Below are 23662 nucleotides of genomic sequence, written 5' to 3'. Positions count from 1 at the left end.
TAACTTTAAAGCTCTCAGTGACCCCCCCCCCTTATTTCTCTTCTTCATTTAACCAGGTCTACCCCTCTTGGTCCTCTGAAAGTTTCTTGACTCCAACCTTTTCCCCTTTATGCTGAGGGCTACCAGTTGCGGTGGGGTTAAGGGGTCAAAATTACAGAGGACATGAAGCCAGGCAAGTTATGTGATATTTTCAGGAGTGTAGATTAGGCTTGCCATTTTCCCACCCCCACTCCTATGGCCAGTGGGAGAAAAATAATGGGGGGGGGAATCACCATTGGGTGATGGCTTGACATCACTTCCAGGGAAAGCCCAGAAGTGATGCCAGACTGCTCTAGGAATCTCCAGAAATTGTATGGTTTACCAAAGAGTTCTTAAAGATTCATAGAGAGCCTTGATGTCCCTTCCAGATTTTTCTCTGGAAGTGGTTACCCGATGGTGCTTCCCATGTCATTGTCCCCTGGATTCCTGCTCATTGCCAGCTACTGGCTGGTAACCCTAGTGTGGGTGGTGAGAGGGGGCCAAAAGGAAATCTTTGTCTGGGGGCTTGGGGTGGCTCTTGCGAGCCCAGTTTAAGCCTGAAATTACCTTCCAGAACATGATGCTGCTTTTGACACTTCCTTGAAGTCAAAAACCTCAAAACCCATCTCCTGTTTCCTGAGTACATATACTGAAATGTTCTTCCCCTATAATCCCCACCTTCACCTCATACCCCTCTCTTTGCTGTCTCATTTCTCCCAGAATTTAGATTGTAAATTCCTTGGGGGCAGGGACTCTTTTTTTCGGAGTCCATGCACAACATATGAATAATAACAACAGTGAATACACAAATGTATAATAAACATTAAGTAATAGCACAGCAGCCCTGCCTGGAAAAACAATAGCCACCCATGGTATTTACAACTTCTTAAATGGATTTCCCTTGCAACAAAAGAAGCAAGGTTTCAGTGAGTCACACCCTGGACACACTGAATTGATGTATTATCATGAAGTACTGAATAAAATTTCAGAGAAGTGGGGAAAAAAGGAAAGAAAGACGAACTGTCTTGCTGGTCATATGAAAGAAGGCAACTACTTTGAAAAAAACAAATTAGGGTGATTTTGTTGTTGTTGTTGTTTTAAGATTCTTTCTGAAAGATGTCCGGCAAAGAGTGTCTTGTCCCTGGGTAGGCAGTAGATACAGCTTCTCCTTCCAAGCTAGTAGTAGATGGATGATCCGTATGGCAATCTAACTGCAACATCCTGCCTGAATATGAACAACAGATTTGTCAGTGTGTGACAGGCTGACAGCCCAGCTCCCAGCTGCTTGTCCACTGTTGTTAAATCAGTACCTAGTCTAAGTGTTCAGCAAAGAGGCAATCTGCTTCCTCCATTCGTAGAGGCGGGTTGCCAGTTAAAAACAAGTAATGGCTTTAGGCTGTGGTGCCATAATGCATTGAAAAGATGCAATCTAAACCTTGGTGTGCTCCACAGGCCATACAGAGCAGCCATGGAAGTTCCAAACTTCCTTCCTGAGAGCAACAAAGACAAGTCTCAATAGGATCAGTGACGAGAAACCACAAAGAACTTACAATCCGTGAATTAAACACAATTTGGTTTGAGATCCAAACAAGAGCTTTATCCATTTGTGGACTGAATTAGTTCTAGGCTGGAATGGGAATGTTAAGCCCTAACCTGGAAGAAGATATAAAATATATAGCAGACTGCTGCTAAATTTGACACAAAATTACTCCCCCCTTTTGTGAACATTTTAGCAATGACAAAAACTGCCTGCCTTTGTCAATTTTGTGAACGTTTTCTCTTTTGTTTAAAGTGCTCTAGTCCCTATGTTTCCTCTGTGATGTCATTAAGTAGCTAAATATGATTTTATTGATATCTGTTGATGTTATCATGTCAGACCAGGTATTGTGATGTCATCTTGTTCCCTGACTGGGATGAGCACTCAGAAAACCAGAGTGTGAGGACCCCCAGTGCACCCCCAGCAGGAAGTCTCAGGAATAGCAGTGGAGTACCCATCTCCTTGTACAATATTGGCCAGATTGTCAACCATCCTGGGACAAGCACTAGTAGTAGGCATTTATGCTCAGGACAGCTTGGTGGTGGTGGGAAGATATCTGGTTCTGGGGGATATCTCCTTCCCTGGAGATATCCCTTTGATAAACCAGTCTGCAATAGGAAAAAATTTGTGGACTGAATTTTGGGTTTGGAAGCAGAAACAGCTGGCAAAGTGTCTGAACAGCATTGCCAGATACCTCCCTTTGATTGCTCTGTGTTTAAAATGGGAATCCTTTCCGGTCTGCCTGCAATCTGGCAGAGACGATTCTATGACAGAAATGTAGGATTTCCTTAGAATTTGATCCAAATTGGATAATGAACAAAAAAGTTACAGTCAGGAATGTGCTCCTCGTTGAAACCCGTGGAAACAAAAATGAAAGAGATCCCTCCAATAAATGAGGGGGGTTGATAATAAAATGAATGAATAAGGAAAATAATGAAAACAAACAGGGCTAGAAATGATCAATATGAAACAGGGGGGAAACTGTGCATCTCTAACACAGGAAGTTGAAGAAAAAGTAGTGTGTGTGTGGGGGATTACTGAAAAATATTATTTGCATATTCTGGGACTGGAGGATTTCTATCCCAATAAAATTGCTAGCTTTGATCATAAAATTGAAACTGGAATATATTGGCAGTACCTCTACTTTGAATTTTCTTTCTTCTCCTCACAATGTTACCCTTGTCTTGTCTCACACTGGAACATTATAAAATTATGAACAAAGGGTAGGGTCTAAACCAGCATCAGCTGCTAACTTAAGGGAACTTTCTGCCCTTTCCCTTTACACTACAGTTCACTGAGCTCTCCGAAATGGTGATATCAGGGGACAGGGGACTTTCTTAGGTCCAGTATGGATGACAAAATGGTGGTCTACAAATAGAGTGGAGAATTGGTCAACCCTCTTCCACTGTCATAAATGACTTCAATCAATAGAAACAAGGTCTGGCTTCAACTAAAGGGGAATTGGAGCATTTTAAACATGAAAACATAAACTGAAATTAAAATGCACAATATTAATAGTGCTAATGCAAGTTCAAACAGTTCTGGAAAAGGATATGCACCTTTAGCACATAAGTCAAAGACAGCCTGACATAATGATCAATTATTGGAGAACTAAGAAGGATTTACATCACAGACCGTAACACGTCTTTTTTTAGCAGTTATGGTCTGTTGAGTCATTAATAGGTTTAAGAGTCCCCAAGTACACATTTGTACAATAGACCCTATTGGCTCAGAGGAGTCACTATTGGCTGTTGAATCAATAATCCTCAGAGTCTCCTTCAGGTCCACTGTAGAATGTAAAATTCACAATGGTGTTAGCAGGTATCCAGGTGTTAGATCAGTATTCAATCAAGTGGATCTGGTAAAGCTTTCTCTTTTGTACCTTGGTAAAAAATTGACTCAAAGTATGACTGCTCCTGACATCAGAGCAGAGATGGATTTATTGACAAGCTAAGTAAGCTACAGTTCACAGCCTCAGATTATAAGAGATCTCTAAATGCAATTTTTTATAACTAAAAATCACTAAATTACCATTTTTGATAATGCCATTGGGCCTCTTAAACTGGACCTAGTTTAGGGTCCCAGCATTTCTTAATGAGGCCCAGCACTGAGGTTGCCAGCCTGTAGCAGCCCATGGCATCAGTGGTGTTGAAAACCCAGAAGTGATGTCACCGAGTCATGCCACACTCTAGGGATTTATCAGATCTCTATGGTAAAAATGATAGAGATCTGGGAAATTCCTAGAGTGTCATGTGATGCAGAAATGTCACTTCTGGTCTATCCGTATGTCTTGCTTCTCAATATGTCCATGATAATGCCTTTCCACAGCCATAACACCTACAGGTTGGGGTGCTATTGTGCATACAACCAGACATGTTGAAATCGTTGGCTGTTTTTGGCTTGCCTTGATAGGGGTGATTCTCTAGCAGCAGATAGGATTGCTAACTTTGATTTCAAATATTCCAGCTCCTTACGTGGTACAGTGATAGACAACAGGGGGCAAAGTTCATAGGTTCAAGAATAGCATCAGTACAGTCTTTGTTGGTTCATTTTTTTAGAGTTAACTAGATTTTGAGAACCTAGTAGAAAGAACGTGACAGAATGCTGTTTTGTTGCTCAGACCAACTCAAGATCCAAAGGAACTGAACTCTGTCTCAGGGAAGACAATTTCTGGCACATGTATCTAAATATTTGCTGCTCTTATTTTTTCTTCTCAGAAAGACTTTTATTTTTAAGCAGCTAATTTTACTCAGCTTTACAACAACCTAGATTTAGAGATAATTTTGTGTGAACTTGATATTATGAATCCTATTTAAGTATGCTTAAGATCTCTCACTTAGAGTTAAGTGGAAGAAGAAAAGGCAAAATTGTCTTTGCAGATGTTGAGAAGAAATTCATTGCAGGCAATCATCATTTAATATCCAGTGCTGACTTTTTGAACAAGTGCTTTCACTAAATGATAAATCAAATGAGTTGGAGCTAACAATAATCTCTTAGAATATGAATAAGAAAAGCAAGAATATTAAAACAATAGAAACATTAGCACACAAAACCCAGCTATTATGAAAGGAATGATGTTAGAAAAATTAGCTGTTTCTTTTAGTGCATCTTTTTTTCTTGTGTAACTATGCTTGGAGCATACATATGTCTAGCTGGAATGAAATTCAGGCATATAATTGGGTGCTGCTCATACAATTCCCAAACTTAATCCAACTGCCAGAGCTGTGTGCACATAATCACTTTTAACAAACTGAAATCAGCCATTCAGCACTGAATTCCATTGCCTTTCCCTATCAAACAGTTGAGAGCTGGCATGGTGTAGTGGTTAAAGTGTCAGATTAGGATCTGGGAAAACCAGGTTCGCATCCCCACTCTGCCATGGAAACTTGCTGGGTGACCCTGAGTCAGTCACACACTCTCAGACTCAACCCTGGCAAGTGTGTGGATGGTAGACCTCCAAGGAACACCAGGACATGACACAGAAGCAGGCAATGGTAAACCACCTTTGAAGGTCTCTTTCCTTGAAAACCCTATGATGTCACAATAAGTCAGTAGTGACTTGACAGCAAAACACACACATCAAACAGTTATGATTTCAGGGTGTGTGTTTTTTAAAAAAAAGAGTGCCTCATGTTTAGACCTGAGCATCAAATGTACAGATTTATCAACATTCAAGTACCATTAATTATGACATTTTTTCCAAGCAGCAAATTGCAATGCCTACCAAAGTACTGCAAAGTGTGCCCAGATATAATAGGCAGAAATGTGTAAAAAGGGGGAGACAGTGCACATTTCCCATCTCTGAAATGTGCATGTAGTGTCATGACCACAGTCAGATAGTGTTCAAGCTACACCTTTGCTACCTTTTCTTTATAAAACCCATAAAAGTCACAATTTAAAAACTCCAGTTAGGACTTCCAACAATAAAAGTTAAATCAATCAAAATACAGTCCTAAATAAAACTGTCTTCAACTGCCTCCTGAAGACGACAATGAAGGGGGAAGGTGGACCACCCTGGGAAAGTTGTTCCATAATTGTGGGGCTGCCATGGAAAAGACCCTCTCTCATATACCCACCAACCAAGAGGGTGGGACAGTCAGGAGGGTATCTCCCTGTGCTCTTAATTCCTGGCCAGGAATGTATGGGAGAAGACACTCCTCTGGATACCCAGGTCCCAAGCCATGTAGGTCTTTAAAGGACAAAACCAACACTTTAAATTGGACTCAGGAGCAGTATTTAACACCCTTAGCAAATGAGCCCTGTGCTTATAATAGCTGCAGATAGTAGGACACGCATCTGCATATCTTGGTTGGCTCAGTTGACTAGTCATCATCTCTGGATTTATCTCCAGCAGTGAAATCCTATGCAAAGTTAACCATTCTATGCTATTATGATTGCTGCTACAATCCTAAAAACACATAGGAGTGACACTGAATAAAACAGGAGACACTTCTGAGTAGACCTGTTTAGGATACCTCCTGTATCACTGATTGCAAACACGAAGTCATTAGCTTTGTTTCCAGTGCATCTTTGATTTTTTAGGCTTGCTTTAGTAAAAAAATGAATGTGGAGAGAACACATAGAATGCTATGTGAAGAACACCTGTTGCCCTCTTTGTTCTAATATCATTGAATAATATCCACAACTGTAATACTAATAAAAATACTTCTGATTGTATATTTTGCTCCAAAAATATTTCCACCATATAGCTTGTCCCAGAAATATTTTGAGCTACTCATTCCTGACATAGCCATTATTCCATTTTCAGTATTGCCTCATGAAAGAATACTCTAGATCCCATCTCGCTCTAAAGGCAACACATTGATTTGGTTGTCCAAATGGGAGGAGCAAGGTTACATTATTAGCCCCACACGGCTTAGGAGAAAAGATTAAAAATGATACCAGTCATTTATAATATTCACCTGCATCAACCTCAGGCTTATTACAACTGTAATCTAACCTGTAATACCTGACCTAAAACTGTAAATCTTTAAGTGATTACATGGTCAGGGAAGTTCAGGCAAATATAATTTAATCAGTTCAGAGCAGATTTAGCTGTAGGCTGGTTGCTCAGCCTGCTGGCACCTAGTCATATTTATGACACATTTAAATAAGAGTAGCCAAAAAATGAATCAGACTTGACTTTGATGCAGGTAAGCATTTAGCAACTGCCTAATTGTATTTATCTGTGAGCGAATCACCATAGAATGTCTTTATTAGATCTCAGTTCCAGAATACAGTGTGCTTCTGCACCTTCCCCAGATCTTGTGTCCATCTGTAGGAATACTGTCGTCCCTAGAGTTTGAAAGAAAATCTATTTATTTTAATCTGGGTTGTGTTAACTGTTGTATTAAAAATACTGTAGAGTAAGTAGGCCGAATGAGCGGCTGTGCTGTCTGAATGTACTTCTGTGGAGAATCCTTTGGTTCGATCACATAGCACGAGAGCACAGGAGCCATTTTGCCAGTTGTGAGGAGTAACTCCATTGCTTCTTCAGAATAGAATTATTATATTTTCTGCTACTTGTGAATGGCACACTAAAATAATTGCCAGCTATGCTCAATATAGTTACCCGAGGACCAGGGGAAGTACATGTGTGTGGCCATTCACACATGCAGCCCCAGTTCTGGATCCCTTGGGACCTGAACCTTTGTATACACAGACTCCAGACTGGTGTGGTATTTTCCCAGTAAACTAAGATCATTGTTTTGAAAGGGTTAACTTTTATTAACTACAGATAGGTAGACTGAAGGCAAGACAGAAAGGAAATGTAAAAGGCAGTTGGCAATCAAAAGAGTTAACATCAAAATAAAATACTTCAAATATCTACTTTGGTAAGTCCACATTCAACAATTATTAAAATCTTTGATGAGTAAGATGCTCAATTATATGCCACTCATGGCTAGTCCATGGGAGAGTTATGTGGATCAGTGTGCCTGAAAAACATGAGGTAAGGAAAGCTAAATGAAAGATGGAAAGAGAATGAAAGACAATGCAAGGAGGAATGGGGATCTGAGAGGGGGACTATGTTGGGGAAGTGAGGAAATGGCATGAGGGGCTAGCAGAAGCCAGAGAACCAGGGGGTCTAGAAAGGGGGCATGGGAAAGTCAAACAGAGGGCCCATAGCAATGTCAGAACAATGGGGAAGATGAGCATGGGGACCATGGGCCATAGTGAGATGAAAGGGAGATATTAAGAAAAAGGAGAAATAAGGTAATAGCTGCCAGAATACAGATTGTCTCCTTAGTGGCAGAGATAGGTTTAGATGGACAAACCTGATCTGAAGTGAATGGCTGAATCCCAGACTGAGGAATCTTGTGATAGTGGAGTCAAATTAAATTGTATTATTTGCTAGTTTCAGGATTCAAGAAACTTATTTCCTTTGCACATATTTGTTTGGGGCAAAGCTAACTGCTGCCTGAGACTGTGTTAATATCCTGATTAACTCAAAACTAATGACTGAATATTTGCTTATAGATGTATTGGGGCTCAAGCCCAGGACATGAGTTTTTGCTCTTATAATTAACTCAGGAAGAAAACCAGTTTGCTCTCTTTGGGCAGTTAGACATTGATTGGCTTCGTAATCCTTTTAAGTCTTCTGTAACATTTGTCATATATTGTCACAAACACTGACCAATGTTTGTGATTGGAGGCTGAAGTCATCTTAGCAAGTCAGGATTGTCTGCTTTTAGGATGAGCTTTCTTGAAAAGAGTACTGAGGAACCTCGTTTTGCCTTTAAATAAATTGTGATAATTAGTTCCTCTGAGCCCAATCAAGCTGCTTCTTCTCCATGCCTTTTGAGATATCATCTTTGGGTATGAAAGTGTGGTGAGGGTGGGTTAGCTGCCCCTTCTTCTGTTTTCTGTGGTGGCTTCCATTTTTTGTGGTGCTGGTTTAACAAGGCAGAGAATGACCACACCGTTACCGTAATAAAGTCAAGTGAGGAAGACCGTTATCACCTCACTTTCAGCGTTGTTATCCAAATAATGGACTCTGTTTTTGAATGTTTTTATTATAGTACTATTTTGGGTGGCAATGCAATCTAAAAGAATTAGGAAATGAATTTGGAGAGTGGGGACACCTTCATTTTTCATTTATTTAAATTTCAGCTTAAGGTGGGTTACAATACATATTACTGAAAAGTGAACAACTAGATTCGAGTTCAGTTAGTAGCACCTTAGAGAAAAATAAGATTTTCGGGGTATGAGCTTCAAAGTTCCCTTTGTCAGATACAACCTACCGTATATACTCGTGTATAAGCCGAATTTTTCAGCCCAAAAAAAGGGCTGAAAAAGCCGAATTCGGCTTATACACGGGTCAATACGGTAGGAGAGGGGAGGAGGGAGGAGGGAGGGAGGAACTTACCGCTCGCAGCCTCTCCCGGGAGCCTTTCTCCTGCCGGCAGGGGCCTGGAGAGGCCGGCAGGAGGTCCCTGCCGGCCGCTCTGCCGCTGCCCAGGCGGCAGGGAGCCTTTCTCCTGCCGGCAGGGGCCTGGAAAGGCCTCCTGCCGGCCCAGGAAGGCCACGCCGCCGATTCGCCGCGTCTCCCGGTAAGTTGGGGGTTCAGGGGCTCTTCCCCCTCCCCCCCTTGGATGGCACTGGGGTTGGGGTGGGGTGGGGTGGGGCGGGAGGGCCTGGGAGGCGGCGGGAGGGCGACCTGGGGCAGGGGCCCTGCGCTCTAAAATGGCGGCCGGCATTTTAGAGCGCAGCATTGCCGGTAAAGGGAATTTCTTATTGACCCTCGGCTTATACGCGGGTCAATAAGAAATTACCTTTTCTGGCCTCAAATTTGGGGGGTCGGCTTATACTCGGGTCGGCTTATACCCGAGTATATACGGTATCTGATGAAGGGGGCTTTGAGTCTCAAAAGCTTGTTGATCTCTAAGTGCTACTGGACTCAAATCTAGCTGTTCTACTGAAGACCACACAGCTACCTTCTGAAACTTAAAAAAGAAAGAAAGAACAATCTTAAAATCACAGTAATTAAAATAATTCCCTGAACACCCTCCCCTCAAAATACAGAACTCAACTGTCACATCAATTTCAGACCAAACAGATATTAATTCATTGGACACAACATACTGGATCCAGCTTTATTACTGGAGAAGCAAGTTAATGCATCTGCAAAAAAGGTACCAACCTGCAAATGGGCAAAAGTAACAGCTGCCTGTACACGTGCTTTCTCCCTCGTGACTCCCCCTTTGTGGAATGGCCTGCCTAAGGAGGTCAGAAAAGCTCCTACTGCCCTGGCCTTCCACAAACTATGCAAAATTGAACTATTCAAGAGGGCCTGCTGCTGTTATGCACAGGTAATAGCCTTGCACTGCACAAAATGATTTTACAAACTTGCATGGATAAATGATTAAGGACTGTGGTCTATACTGCTATGTTTAGCTTATTGTAAGTAGGATCCTATTTATGTAAGTTCTGTACCACTTAATATGTCATGTGAATACTTATGCTCTGCTTTCAGGTCTTCCTGGTGGTTCCAGACTTCTAAAATCCTAATACATTGGTTATTGAATGTCCCATTGTTATAGGGTTGCCAACCTCCAGGTAGTAGCTGGAGATCTCTTGCTATTACAACTAGGGTTTCCAGGTCCCTCTTTGCCACTGGTGGGAGATTTTGGGGGTGGAGCCTGAGGAGGGCGGGGTTTGGTAAGGGGAGGGACTTCAGTGCCATCGAGTTCAATTGCCTAAGCGGCCATTTTTCTCCAGGTGATCTGATCTTTATCGGCTGGAGATCAGTTGAATTAGCAGGAGATCTCCTGCTACTACCTGGTAGGGCTGTCAAAAAAAAAAAAATTCGGTACAGTTCGGATTCGGCCGAATTTGACCTTTGTGGGGTCGGTACGGTCCGAAGTCCGAACTCCCCCGCTTCGGATCCCCGGTAATTCGGGGGGATCCGGAGTTCGGGGGGAAATTCGGCCGAAGCGCGCCTTCAGGGATTCCCTGAAGGCGCGCGGGGGCCCTTTAAACTGATCTGAGCCTCCCAGCTGGGAGGCGCAGATCAGTTTAAAGGGCAGCCCGCCCCCCTTCAGCGGGCTCCGCTGGAGAGGCGCGGGCTGTCATTTAAACTCATCTGAGCCTCCCGGGCGGGAGGCTCAGATGAGTTTAAATGACAGCCGCGCCTCTCCAGCGGAGCCCGCTGGAGAGCCGCGGCTGCCCTTTAAACTCATCTGCGCCAGGCGCAGATGAGTTTAAAGGACAGCCCGCCCCCCTTCAGCGGGCTTCCCTGCAGGGGGGCGGGCTGTCATTTAAACTCATCTGTGCCTCTCGGGCGGGAGGCACAGATGAGTTTGAATGACAGCCCGCCTCCCTTCAGCGGGCTCCCGTGAAGGGGGGGGGCTGTCATTTAAACTCATCTGTGCCTCCCGGCCGGGAGGCACACATGAGTTTGAATGACAGCCCGCCTCCCTTCAGCGGGCTCCCGTGAAGGGGGGGGCTGTCATTTAACTCATCTGTGCCTCCCGGCCGGGAGGCACACATGAGTTTGAATGACAGCCCGCCTCCCTTCAGTGGGCTCCCGTGAAGGGGGGGGGCTGTCATTTAAACTCATCTGTGCCTCCCGGCCGGGAGGCACAGATGAGTTTGAATGACAGCCCGCCTCCCTTCAGCGGGCTCCCGTGAAGGGGGGGGGCTGTCATTTAAACTCATCTGTGCCTCCCGGCCGGGAGGCACACATGAGTTTGAATGACAGCCCGCCTCCCTTCAGGGGAGCCCGCTGAAGGGAGGCGGGCTGCCCTTTAAACTGATCTGAGCCTCCCAGCTGGGAGGCGCAGATCAGTTTAAAGGGCAGCCCGCGCCTTTCAGCGGGCTGCCCTGAAGGGGGGCCCGAATTGGCCGAATTTATTCGCGAACTCCCGAACTCGCTGAATTCGGCCCCCCCGGTTGCCCGCCAGATTTGAGTTCGGATCCGTCCGAACTGAAAATCACCGAATCAGGGGAAATTCGGTTGATTTTCAGTTCGGACCGAACCGAATTGACAGCCCTACTACCTGGCAGTTGGCAACCCTAATTACAACTGATCTCCAGCCGATAGAGATCAATCTGGAGAAAATGGCTGCTGTGGCAATTGGACTCTATGGCATTGAAGTCCCTCCCTCCCCAAACCCCACGCTCCTCAGGCTCTGCTCCCCAAACCTCCCACCAGTGGTGAAGAGGGACCTGGCAACTCTACATTGTTATGGTTGTACTGAAGAATAGGAGTTAGTACTGCTGCACTTGTTGTATCCCTATGCGGAACTAGCTGACTATCCTGAATTATGGAATAGCAGTCATGATTTTGAAGCTGATATTTTATGAATGATGAATGAACATTAAGGATAAATATTGATTACAAGTGGGACTGAGGAAGAACTTGTGTGAAGAATTCGAAACGGCCGTATCCCCTTGTATCTCTGGCTTATGCAGAGTGGACTCTTGTGTTGAACCACTTCTCATGAACTTTTCCACTCCATAGAGAGACTTTTTCTATTGTGAATGATTTATATTCGGATAGTCTACTGTAGAGATCACTTTGTTGGTTACTAGAATCTTATGTAGCTATTAATACAAGTTTTTGCACTGGTAACATTTATCCTTTCGCTCCTGTACTGATTTCCTAACCTATGTGGTACTAGTACAGTAGTGTCTTTTTCCTTTCCAACCACCAGGTCCTGCTATTACAACTGATCTCCAGCCGACATAGATCAGTTCACCTGGAGAAAATGGCCTCTTTGGCAATTGGACTCTATGGCATTGAAGTCCTTCCCTTCCCCAAACCCTGCCCTCCTCTGGCTCCACCCCAAAAACCTCCCACCGATGGCAAAGAGGGACCTGGCAACCCTATACATGAGGTACACAGAAAGTATGACCTCATTTTATTTTATATTCATACTACCTTAATGAGACAGTGACCCAAAAAGCTTTATAGGAGAGCAGGAATTTGAACCAGATTCTTTTGACCACACCATTAAATGTGATTATTAATGCTGGACCTTGCCATTCTTACATCTGAAAACATAAGATCGTATATGTCAAAGGTATTCTGAGCCAGTTTGCCGGGGAGGGTGGACTATAAATATGAAAATAAATAAAATAAATAAATTCTGCTCAGGAAACGCTGATTTGCTATTTCTCTTCCTATCAATATTGGTGGGAATTACTTAATTACATGGACTAGACATCAAATGTTGGCCCAGCTACTGTTCCCCTAAATGGGGCGTGTTCAAGAGGCCTTCCTGGTGGATGTGCCCTTTTATTTATTACTACTAGGAGAGAGAAGCCAGAATTTCATTGACGTTGTGATGGCTTAGTGAACCGTCCCTTAACCAGAAATCCTTAACCCTGCCTGGTTTTTTTGCTGATGTTTGTCACACATTTTCTCAGCACTTTAGCATCCAAGTTAATACTTACATTCAAAAGGCTGGGCATAAAACTGGATATAATGAGACCAGTATATTTTTTATTGTCACTGCCTTTGTTATTGGCGAGATCTAATGACAACAGCTGCATCTGCATCCTAAGTCCCTGCGTAGTACAGGGGAAACGGTCTCTTTCAGTGTGAGCTGTGAGCCTTTAACTTGAAATGTTTCTACAAATATGTGTCTTTGTGAGATTAAGTTCAATACTTTCCCGTGAAAAAACATTGCTTTCTAGAATGTATTTCAGGGGTGTGATCCTCCTCCCTTTTGTTTTAAATACCTTCCCTGTTACAAATGTCCTGGATATGGAAAAAAGAGTGAGGAAAAAATGCTATTTGCTTTTTGTAATCGGATTCGGTGGGATCTAATCCTATATCGTATTTATGGCTGTGCTAGCTATTCAAAATTAAAATGAACCTTTCATCCGTGTGTATCATAAATGGGCATTTATCAGGATTATATGATTTTGCAATCCATCTGAATATATAACCGGAATTTGTTTTCTTTCCGTTTCACTATGTAATTACCATGCGACAATAACAAAAGTGACATGTTTGAAGAACAGATAAAATGCTGTAAATTGGCCAGTAATGGTGATATTTCCTCATCTTCTGAAAAACCCATTTATTCTCTCTCTCGACAAATCAAGGCATTGTCAGCCCACACTCATCTTGTGGCCAGAGGGGCCCTACCAATTTCTAGATGTAAGTGAATACTGGAATGCAGATGAGGCCTACTAACTAAGGCTTTCAACTCAGGCAGCTGGTCTTAGCTTGCCTCAATTTCTAAATCATCCATAATGGGGCCAGGACCTCCGAAGCACTAAAAAGAGCGAGCTGACATGCTGGACAAACTGTTAATTTTTTTTTCCTGAAGAAGCTGCTATATTGCACATCTGTCACTGCTGTGCAGGCAATTACTCACAGAGTGGGGAAAAAAATCTGCTGCTTGTTTCTAGTGTAGTTGTTAACTGACATAATGGCGAAATACAATGGTGAGGGAGAGGCATAAAGCGGGTCTCCCTCCTCCCTTTTTAAAATTCTCGTCAGTTGTTTTCTCCTTTTCAAAGCTTTAATATTCCAAAGCATTCCACATATGTAAAACCAAACTCCGATGCCGTTAAACGATCGGCCCGAAGTACAACCTGGCTGGTTGACAGTGTTTGAGGAATCTGATCGTGCCTCCTCTAAAAATTCACGATATGCAATACTTTAAAATTAGGGTTGCCAACCTCCAGGTGGTAGCTGGAGATCTCCCACTATTGTAACTAATCTCCAGGCGACAGACATCAGTTCCCCTGGAGAAAGTGGCCACTTTGGCATTGAAGTCCCTTCCCTCTCCCCGCCTCCTCAGGCTCCACCCCCCAAATCTCCAGGTATTTCCCAACCTGAATCTGGCAACCCTATTTTAAAACGCATTCTCTACTTTTGAATGATACCCCTGTACATAAAATTTTTCACTTTTCAGAGAGTATTTACTGTAAGCACCAACAATCTCCAGCTTAATTTGAAACAATTGCCAAGCCCATATTACACAAGTTAATAATATATTTTTAGTATTAGAACTAGGCCAGATTTTTAAAAAAATAATCAGGGCAATGTAATAAAAGGATCATGCCCCTATATGGCCCTTCCCAAAGCACTGTCCATAAGGAGAGATTGGGAATGGACCTTGGGCTTGTCCACCTTATCACGCACAGAAAAGATCAGGAGACTGTCATTATTTGATAGTGGGATCTTCCCTGGATTTGGGAAATTAAGGCTTGAAGGATTAGTCACCCAGGGCCAAGGGAGATCTCATGATGGTGGGGGAGGTGAAAATGAGAACGATCCACCACCACACGCTCTTTGTGCTCGTGTTGTGTTGTATATCCCAGAATTTAGCATTACCTTGACAAGCAAAACCCAGCTCAGATGGAAGCATTTTACTAAGTCATGAATGAAATCAGGATGTGATGCTAGCTTTAACCTGTAGTTTCAAATGCTGGAATGAAAGAACCCTGGTTATCGTAACTGCAGCTAAGTCTGGTGAAAGGAATGCATGCTCCAAAGGGGCACAGGAGTGCATGATTCTACAACCAGATGCCATGGTCAAACAAACAAACAAACAAACAATCCATTCTTAACTTTGGTAAATCAGTTGGGACTGTTGTATCTATCTGCAGAAGCATGACATGTAAAGAACTGAGAATCAATATAATTACACTAATGACTGACATAAGGAAAATCCAAGAGATGAATGATTACAATACTGTAATAACCAATGACATGTGGATTCTAGCAATATTACTAGTGAGCAAGTCTAAAATCCACTATAATCAACAAAGATAAAATGACTCAAAAATATCTCTCGAAGTTAATGTTCCAGAATGAGCATGGTATCCTTGGGTCTGATCATTAGAGCTCAGCCCCCATGTTTCCTTTTTCCTGGAAAGCCAATCATTGCATTTCCTCTAAGAATTAGACCCCATATGAAAATACTTCTGCTTAGTGAATGCCACCCACAAACCTGAAGTTGCTATCATAAATGTCATTTACTGTACCTTATATGGCTCATTATTATGGTCTCTTAATAAGCTGCTGTTGCTATAATGTTGCACTGGGGTGACAAAAGCTAGTATTGCACCTGTTGATTTGGTCAAGAATGGAACGGAGAGGATGAAGGTGTTATCTTGTAGTAAGAGAAAGCTATACCTGAGACTGCACAGATAAAAAAAGGAGCAGCAGCAACAACAAAAAACAAACAATTTCCTGAAAAACAGTTGACGAGAAATCAGGTCTCATTGTTCCACTACAAATGCCGCTGATGTCTGAATCAGGGGGATGATTTATGCTGCCTGACAATTCAAAGACAGGAGACAACTCTAATGTACAGATAAAACCAAAAGTGGCAATAGTAGATCATCACAGTGACAGTTAATGGGACTGACTCGCAGGAGAGAAATCTGGATCTACTTAAAATGTCAGGTGTGCAAAGTAATGAGTCTGTGCTTAGTAGGAGACCACCAGAAGGAGCCTTCATGGTCCACTTGTCAGTTGAATATATATTACAGTAAACCTGTTAAATCAATGAGTATTTAATACCTAATGATTCAGGTTTTTTTTTTTTAAAGAACGATTCCTACCTCTGTAAGATAGTGTGATTCTAATATATCAGGATTTCTTAGAGCACAGTGTTAACAAAAGCTATTGTTAGACTTAATATACTTGAAATAAGTTAAAGGGAAGACGTGAATGGCTGATTACCTAACTGTCATGCCAGAACACTGTCGAACAGGAGGAAATCTGGCCACGCATTAGGGGAGCAATCTTAAAACAGGTCTGTTTGGAAGCAAGCCCCATTTTATTCGATAGGTCATAGGGCCATTTATGCACGGAGGTTTTGCCTTGGATTTGCCGCTCTGTAGGTGCACATTTTCCCCATCTGAGTTCTCAAAACTAAAAAATAACTCCCTATGCAGAGTTTTGAGACTTCAGATGGGGAAAATGAACATCTAAAGAGCAAGGCAAAACCTCCTATGCGTAAATGGCCTTACTTTCAGGAAAGCGTTCTGAGGAGCCAGTGTGGTATAGTAGTTAGAGTGCCAAACTAGGAACTGGGAGACCCAGGTTTGATTCCCTGCTCTGCCTTGGAGGCTTGATGAGTGACCTTGGGCCAGTCACACTTTCTCAGCGTGACCTACCTCACAGGGTTGTTGTGAGGATAAAATAGAGGCATAGATAATGATGTATGCCACTTTTGGTTCCCATTGATGAGCAAGTTGGGGCATAAATTAAATAAATAAATAAATAAATAAATAAATAAATAAATAAATAAATAAATTGCAGTCTAAGGGTTGAAAACTGAGAGAAAATAGTTGTTGATTCTTAGTCCATAAGCTCTACAAAAAAAAAAAATCACGTGACTGCCACTTAAACAGCCTTCTTGAATTAAATAGTGTTGTTGGTATGGAAATTCTCCATGGCATGTGGAAGAATCACACAGTAATTGTATGTACCAGTGGCGGAGCATTGAACCACACTACAGTTGTTGTGGGTGGCTTCCATTAAATACAAATCATCTTAGCCCAGGATAACTGGGCCATTCTGGTCTTCATCAAGATTCTTAAAGGAAAACCATAAGCTTAAAAATACTTGCAGTTGGATCCTGCGTTTTTCTTTTGCTAATGGTGGGGACTTGTCTCTGATGGAGCAAGCCTTCCAGTGAAAGAAGCATGCTTTGTCAGCAGAAGAATCCCTGTGACAGAGAAAAGCCCCACCACTAGTAGAAAGGAATCATGGGCTCCAGCCCATTATTAGCTTACTGACAGTTGTAGCCCCACAGATTTTAAAGAATGTGCATTTTAAAAAAAAATAGTACGCTGTTTCCAGGGACCATCCAGGGTTGCTATGCAGAGGAAATCAATGGCAGGGTTGCTATGCACAGGAACACAGAAACCACCTCTGTAAGTCTTCTTGCCATGAAAACGCTATGGAGTCACTAAGTCAGCGGTGACTTGTTGGCACTTTTTACACACTTTACACACGCATTTTAAGCAGTGAGGTAGGATCTAAGCTTTTAATTAAGTAAACAGCATAAAGATGACAATAAATGAGAAGTGAAAATATCCACCTGCATTCATTACTACTTGGTGCCAATTATAATTTTAAAACCGTGTTCAAATTTTTAAAAATCTAAGCAAGATACACCCCATGGTCTTATGTTTCTACAATATTATCGTTCTGTTTTGGTGCCTGTCAGTTCATATCAAGCACATGTCATTCCTTTCTGTAACAGATTATAGGGCCACAGGACGATTCCCAATGGCAACACTTCTGGAGAGAGTAGGACAGTCCCATTTATTTGAATGGGAGAGCTTTAAGTACATGCTTTAGGGCCATGTCCCTGAAAAGTACCTAACAATGGCTGGATTTGGCAACCAATACTTCTGATGTGGCTGAAAGTGCAATCTTAACCAAAGTGGCATCCTTCTAAGCCTGTTCACTTCAAGGCAAATCAGCACCTGTTTTTTTTCTTTAAATAATTTTTGTAGAATAGTAATTATTTTAGTATTTTTTCCTTTTTTTAAAAAACCCCGAAGTCTAAATGAATTACAGCTTTATGAACATCATCTTGGTAACCTTTGCAACAACTTTGTTAGGTTGGTCAGTATTACTAGCCTCATGAATGAATCACAAAAGAGGGGAACAATTTGGAAATCTCATCCAAATTCCATCCTTCAGAACTCATGAACTCTTTGAAGGCTAATTTTACCTCTTGACACTTTCCCTTTAACTGACACCTTTGATGCTTTCAACATGCCATGCTCCTGGAGCATAGTCTTCATCAAGCCATTTCGGGACCCTCCCCCATTTTTTTCCTTCTTGTTAATTTACAAAATCATATTTTTTGGCACAAAAAATCCTCTTTGTCTGTGGGTAGCCCAGTTTTACAGCTGAGGTTGTCCACGGAGGCCAACCAATTCATTATTTGATATAGTGATATGGGAGGCTGGTGAGAGGGATTATCACTTGCCCAAGAACTTAACTAAAGATGTTGCCTGGAAATCCATGACTGGAACTTCTCAGCATTTTAAAAACTCAAAATAAAAATCACATTGGGTCCCAATTTAGGTCAAGGTTATGTTGCAAGTTCATCAATCAAAACCAAAACCAATGCTTCCCCCCACACTGCTATAATCCTTGGAAGGGAACAAAAGAGATGCCAGGTGATAGTGCTAGGATGGAAAATCTGACCATGGATCTCCTGGAATCTTGTCTAGCCTTGTCCTAAGACTCTGTGGTGAGTTTGTGGATGAAAGGAGATTTTAAACATGGCTTCCTATTGGTCACACTTGTTGAATTTTATTCATACTTTCCTTTTCCTCAAGGATCTCCCTGCTGCTGGTCTCCTGTCCTGAAACCTCTCAGAGCCCCCGCCCCTTTAATTCCAAAAGTTGAACCTTGATATTTGTCTTTCAATCATTCTCTGGGCCAAGTTTCTTATTTCCAGTCTGTGACCAACATAGATCTCATTCTTTATGCTGAGAACCCCTCAAATATTTGAGAACTGCCAAATATTTGAAGCATCGTCTTGCTCTGTATGAACCCATGTGGCAATTACCTTCCTTGCAACAGGGTCTCCTAGCAGTGACCTCACTCTTGAATGTACAATGAACTGTGGCCCAAGTCCAGGCCTTTTCTTGAATGCTCAGAAAAAGTATTATATAAGCACCAAGCATAATTTGATTTAGGTAAAGGTCTTAACTTTCCAGGACATGGATATAAGGGGGATGGATTCTACCCCCATCCTACCACTCCACTGAGCAAAATCTGAAGCGTTCCTTCAGCCTCAGTGGCTCTTCCTCCAACAGAGGAGCCATTTAAATTGCAGGGAGCCTCCTTAGTTTGGATGAAGGTTCCTTGGTAGAAGGTTGGATCCTTGTCATCTTTAAAAAACATCTTGACCACAGTTTTTCTGTATTGGTATAGACACAGAATGGCTATAGTTTTTTTTTTACAATACAGTAAAAATATGCATAAAGAAGAAATTGTTGGGAAAACGTGTCATGGTCTCTGACATAATTATGGTATTTTGTGTACATGTGCAGAATTAATTCCATGTAGAGCATGAATACAACATATAAAACTGAACCACAAACTGTAGAGGTTTGTGTAATGAAAAGCCTGGCAACAGCTTGCAAAATGCAAATGTCCTTAGAACAGGCTGACTGAATTCTCTCAAGGTCTGAATTCTTTCAAGAGCTAACTATCTTACCCTGGTCTTGTCCTTGAAGGGAGAAGAACAGAGTCACCCTTCACTATCTGCCAAGAAAGGTGTATCTGAAATTACCCTTTCTGAGTCAGCTGCCAGCTGTCAGCTGCTCATATCTCAAGAGCAGAAAAAGTCCTGCTATTCTATGTAAAGCTATAAGTGCAGTAAGTTTCTTGCTTTGTATAATCTTTCTGAAGGCTATATTGTATAGTCTTTCTGAAGGCTATATTGTATAATCTTCCTGAAGGCTATGTTTCCCCCTGACCAGATGGTTACATGTTACAGTGTAAGCAATAATTGTGTTTTATGATTTATATAGTTATATATTGTATTGTAGATTTCTAAATAGTCTCATTTAATGAATATTGTACTGATGATGAGAATGGTATGAAAATTGAGTATATGGCATGATCATGGAGCTCAGAAATGATTGTTTATACTTTAAGCAAAATAGACTGAAAGGAAAGGAAGCCCATATTTGGTCATGGGAAGAAGCTAATAACCTGAACAGCTGCAACTAAGACATTATTGCACTGCTCATGTTATCTGAAAGTGGGGATAAAGATATCCCTCCTGATGGTAATATTAACACTCTTAATGAGCCTGAAACAGTATAAATACAGCCACAGTAAGCCCAGAGAATCAGAACCTTCCAAAGGCTCTCAAGAAAAGGCTGACTGGTATGTATGGCTTAAATACATTACTCTAGACTTTATGAATTAGATACTTTGAACTGAATCAGAATAATTTGACTGTTATATTTTAGAAGTTGGATTTTGAAACTGAATAGTATGTAAGGCTTGCTTTTACTTCATACATTGTAAATACATACATTGTACTTTGACAAGAGTTTTTATAGAAGTGTTACTTGATAATCTGCATTTATACATATTTTACTAGAAGTATATCAATAAAAAGACTTGCTTTTTAAAAAGTAGGTAAAATTGTTGAGTCCTGCTTACTCGATGACTGGCTGAATAAGATAACTTCACTTCTCAGTAAGTGATACATTCTAAGAGCCTGTCATCTGAACAGCACAACCCGCTTCAAGCGAACCTCTTACAATACCGGCTCTAGCCAAAACTAATGTAATGGACTTACATTGCACTGGTACGCTTATTAACATATTACTCAAATGTGCTGCTTTTTCAATGACAAGAACTAGACACATATTGAAACAAGGATGCCTCATGAAAAAGAAAGACACCATAGTGCTGAATGAGCAAACTTTATTTAATTCTCTCGTTTTAAAACAATACTTCAACATGGTTGCTTAGTCACTTTCTGCCAGTTCAATTTCAATTTAAAACATAGCCTGAATTTTAAATCGAAAAAGAGAAGAACAAGTGTGTGTGTGGGGAAGGACAAGCATTAATAAGAGACCCTCCTATATCACAAGATGTGAAAGCATATCTCATTTTAATCACAAAATTATGCTACATTGCTAGATGAGGGGAGGAAAGACCCACAGATTATATAACAAATGCACATCCTGTATTTTGTCAAATCTTTGCAATTTATGTACAATGTTATGGTATTATTTGGATAAATTAACCAAGTGTAGTAAATGTTTTCTGACTTTCCATCCTATGAATACCAAGATTTAGGAGGATCTCTATTTATTACTACAGCAAAGACAAAAATATCTGCTCAGTTCACTGTTGGTAGATCTTGACCATCTAAATACCTCCACTGGTATTTTTTAAAATGGGTAGCAGCAGCTTTGGAGCAAGGGAAAGTCTTATCTTGCAATGAACTAGCCTAAAATCTGAAGTACAAACTAGTTGAAACTATTTAGGTTTTACTACAAAGATAGCTAAACTGTCTCCCTTCCCTCAGTTACCTGGCACATTTTGATCACTATCTCTATTTACATAAAATCTCATTGCTAGAGGAACTGGAATGGGGATGGCAAAGGAGCATGGGGGGGCATCTCAAAATTGAAGAGTGATGTGGGGACATTTTCTGTAGTAGGATCCCTGATATATAGATCAGTGCATCAATAACTAGATGCACACCAAATGGTGGGAGTATCAGCTGAGTATCAGCCACATAAAAAAAAAAAAACAACCCAGATGGTTTGTGTCATTTTTCTTTCCTTTGGCTTCTGTTGCTTTCCTATCCGAACTCTTTGGGATCCTCGCCTCTGAGCATTGTCTCTTAACCTCATCTGCTTTCTTCCCCTCTGTAACTACCCTAGTAGCCATGTTTGTGAGAAGCACACCAAATCCTCCAAATCTTGAAAAACTTATCCCTCTTTCAACAGTTCCTGCAGTTGTGCTCTTGCACAAGCCCACATTCATTCTTGACCCTTTGCTTCCCAGGCTGTTAAACATGGCAATCTTTGATGCTTTGTTTGAGGTGTGTTGATTGCTAGGCATGTCCACAGGCCTGAGATGAATACATATATTGGTGTTACAACAGTTAACTGCTATGAGAGACGAAGGAGCTGATATTATAATAAGAGAAATCAGTACTGTCTCTCCATCTATGATTTCTAGGAGAAAGGGTTGCAAGTTTCTCAAGAATTTTTTTCCCTTCTCTTTCCTCTGTTTTTCAGTGGCACCTCTCCAGTGCATGCTGGCAAAATAGCTTGGATGGAAAGGCAGACAAAATGTTAATAAGATCCAGGAATCAACCAAGTCATCTGAGCCTGTGTGGACAGGATCTGTCTCCTCTCCAATGTTATGTCCCTGGGTAGACTGGTGGTTATGTTAAGACATAGGGCAGGTGCACAGGGCCAGCAGGGAGATAAACTGAATTCCTGCCTCCACTGTCCCCATGCTTGCTCAGTATATTTCTCAGTATTGGTTGAAAGTGGAAGTTTCATTAGAAACAAGAGATGCATAACCTGTGTCAGAAGTCTCAATCCACATTATTCTTCAAATATCATATGTGGGGAAAAAAGGAAATCATGGGTTGGATCCCGTGCAAAATTTCCACGTATGCTACAGCTCTTTGGGAACGGAAATGGAAGAAAAAGACCATGCTTGCACTCAGTCAAACTTATTGTATCCCCACTTGTATAAGATCTTGGATAACTAATATACAAGGAGGGAAATGCTGGGTGTTGCACAAGACCTTGTGCGAGTGGAACTGCAGTAAGTCCATTTATCCACAGCACCACTGGATCCACGCTGAACTAGCAGGTGTGTCAGAATACTGTCTATGTACACTGTTTCGCTTCATCTAAACATTATACAGTATTATGGGACTTTCCCCCCCTTCTTCCTACAAGGTCAAGGGTGTCTGACACCAACCCTTTCCTCTGTACCCCAGTGACTCCTAAGTGTGTATGACTTGCCAAGCAGGATCAAATGTCCTTAAGATTATGGCCTGAAGCAACTCTCTCCCCACCCCCTACTTTTGAAATAGTCATCCTGAATAGTTCTGAAGAACTCCAAAGCTTGGGGCCTGTTTTGTGTCATTTCGGTCAGTCATAATAAAGGACACTCCATTAATCTTGTTCTGGATTTTTCTTTGAACTGATGTATCTACCTGAAACTTCTTTTTAAACCATTGATTTCCCCCCCTTCTCTTAGGGACAAACTATATGTTATGTTTTCCTTGTATCCTACCAAGGTCCTGGTGATCGGACATGCACTGTGAGTTCTATGCCAGACGGGCAGGAGCCAATTTTGGATTGGGACCATGGTACACGGGGAAGAGAAGGGACTTAAGCCCTCTGCACTATTTTCCATGAGGCACCTGTGGGGGAAAACATATGTACTAATGGCTGCACATCAGTTTCCTCAATGGATTTCTTAAAGGGTAGAGATTGGAAAAAAGACAAATATTACTTTCCTCAGTTGATTATTTTTTCTACTACAGAGCATTATGATCTATAGAACATTATGATCTTGGTTTAGCAGTAGTGAGGAAGTATGGAACCACCAGTGTTTTCATGAGCAACAGCTTTCTCATTTATCGAATGCTTTTCCAGGACATA

The sequence above is a fragment of the Euleptes europaea genome, chromosome 7 (genome assembly GCF_029931775.1).
Source record: "Euleptes europaea isolate rEulEur1 chromosome 7, rEulEur1.hap1, whole genome shotgun sequence".
In the NCBI taxonomy this organism is placed as follows: Eukaryota; Metazoa; Chordata; class Lepidosauria; order Squamata; family Sphaerodactylidae; genus Euleptes; species Euleptes europaea.
Note: the sequence above shows the minus strand (reverse complement) of the source record.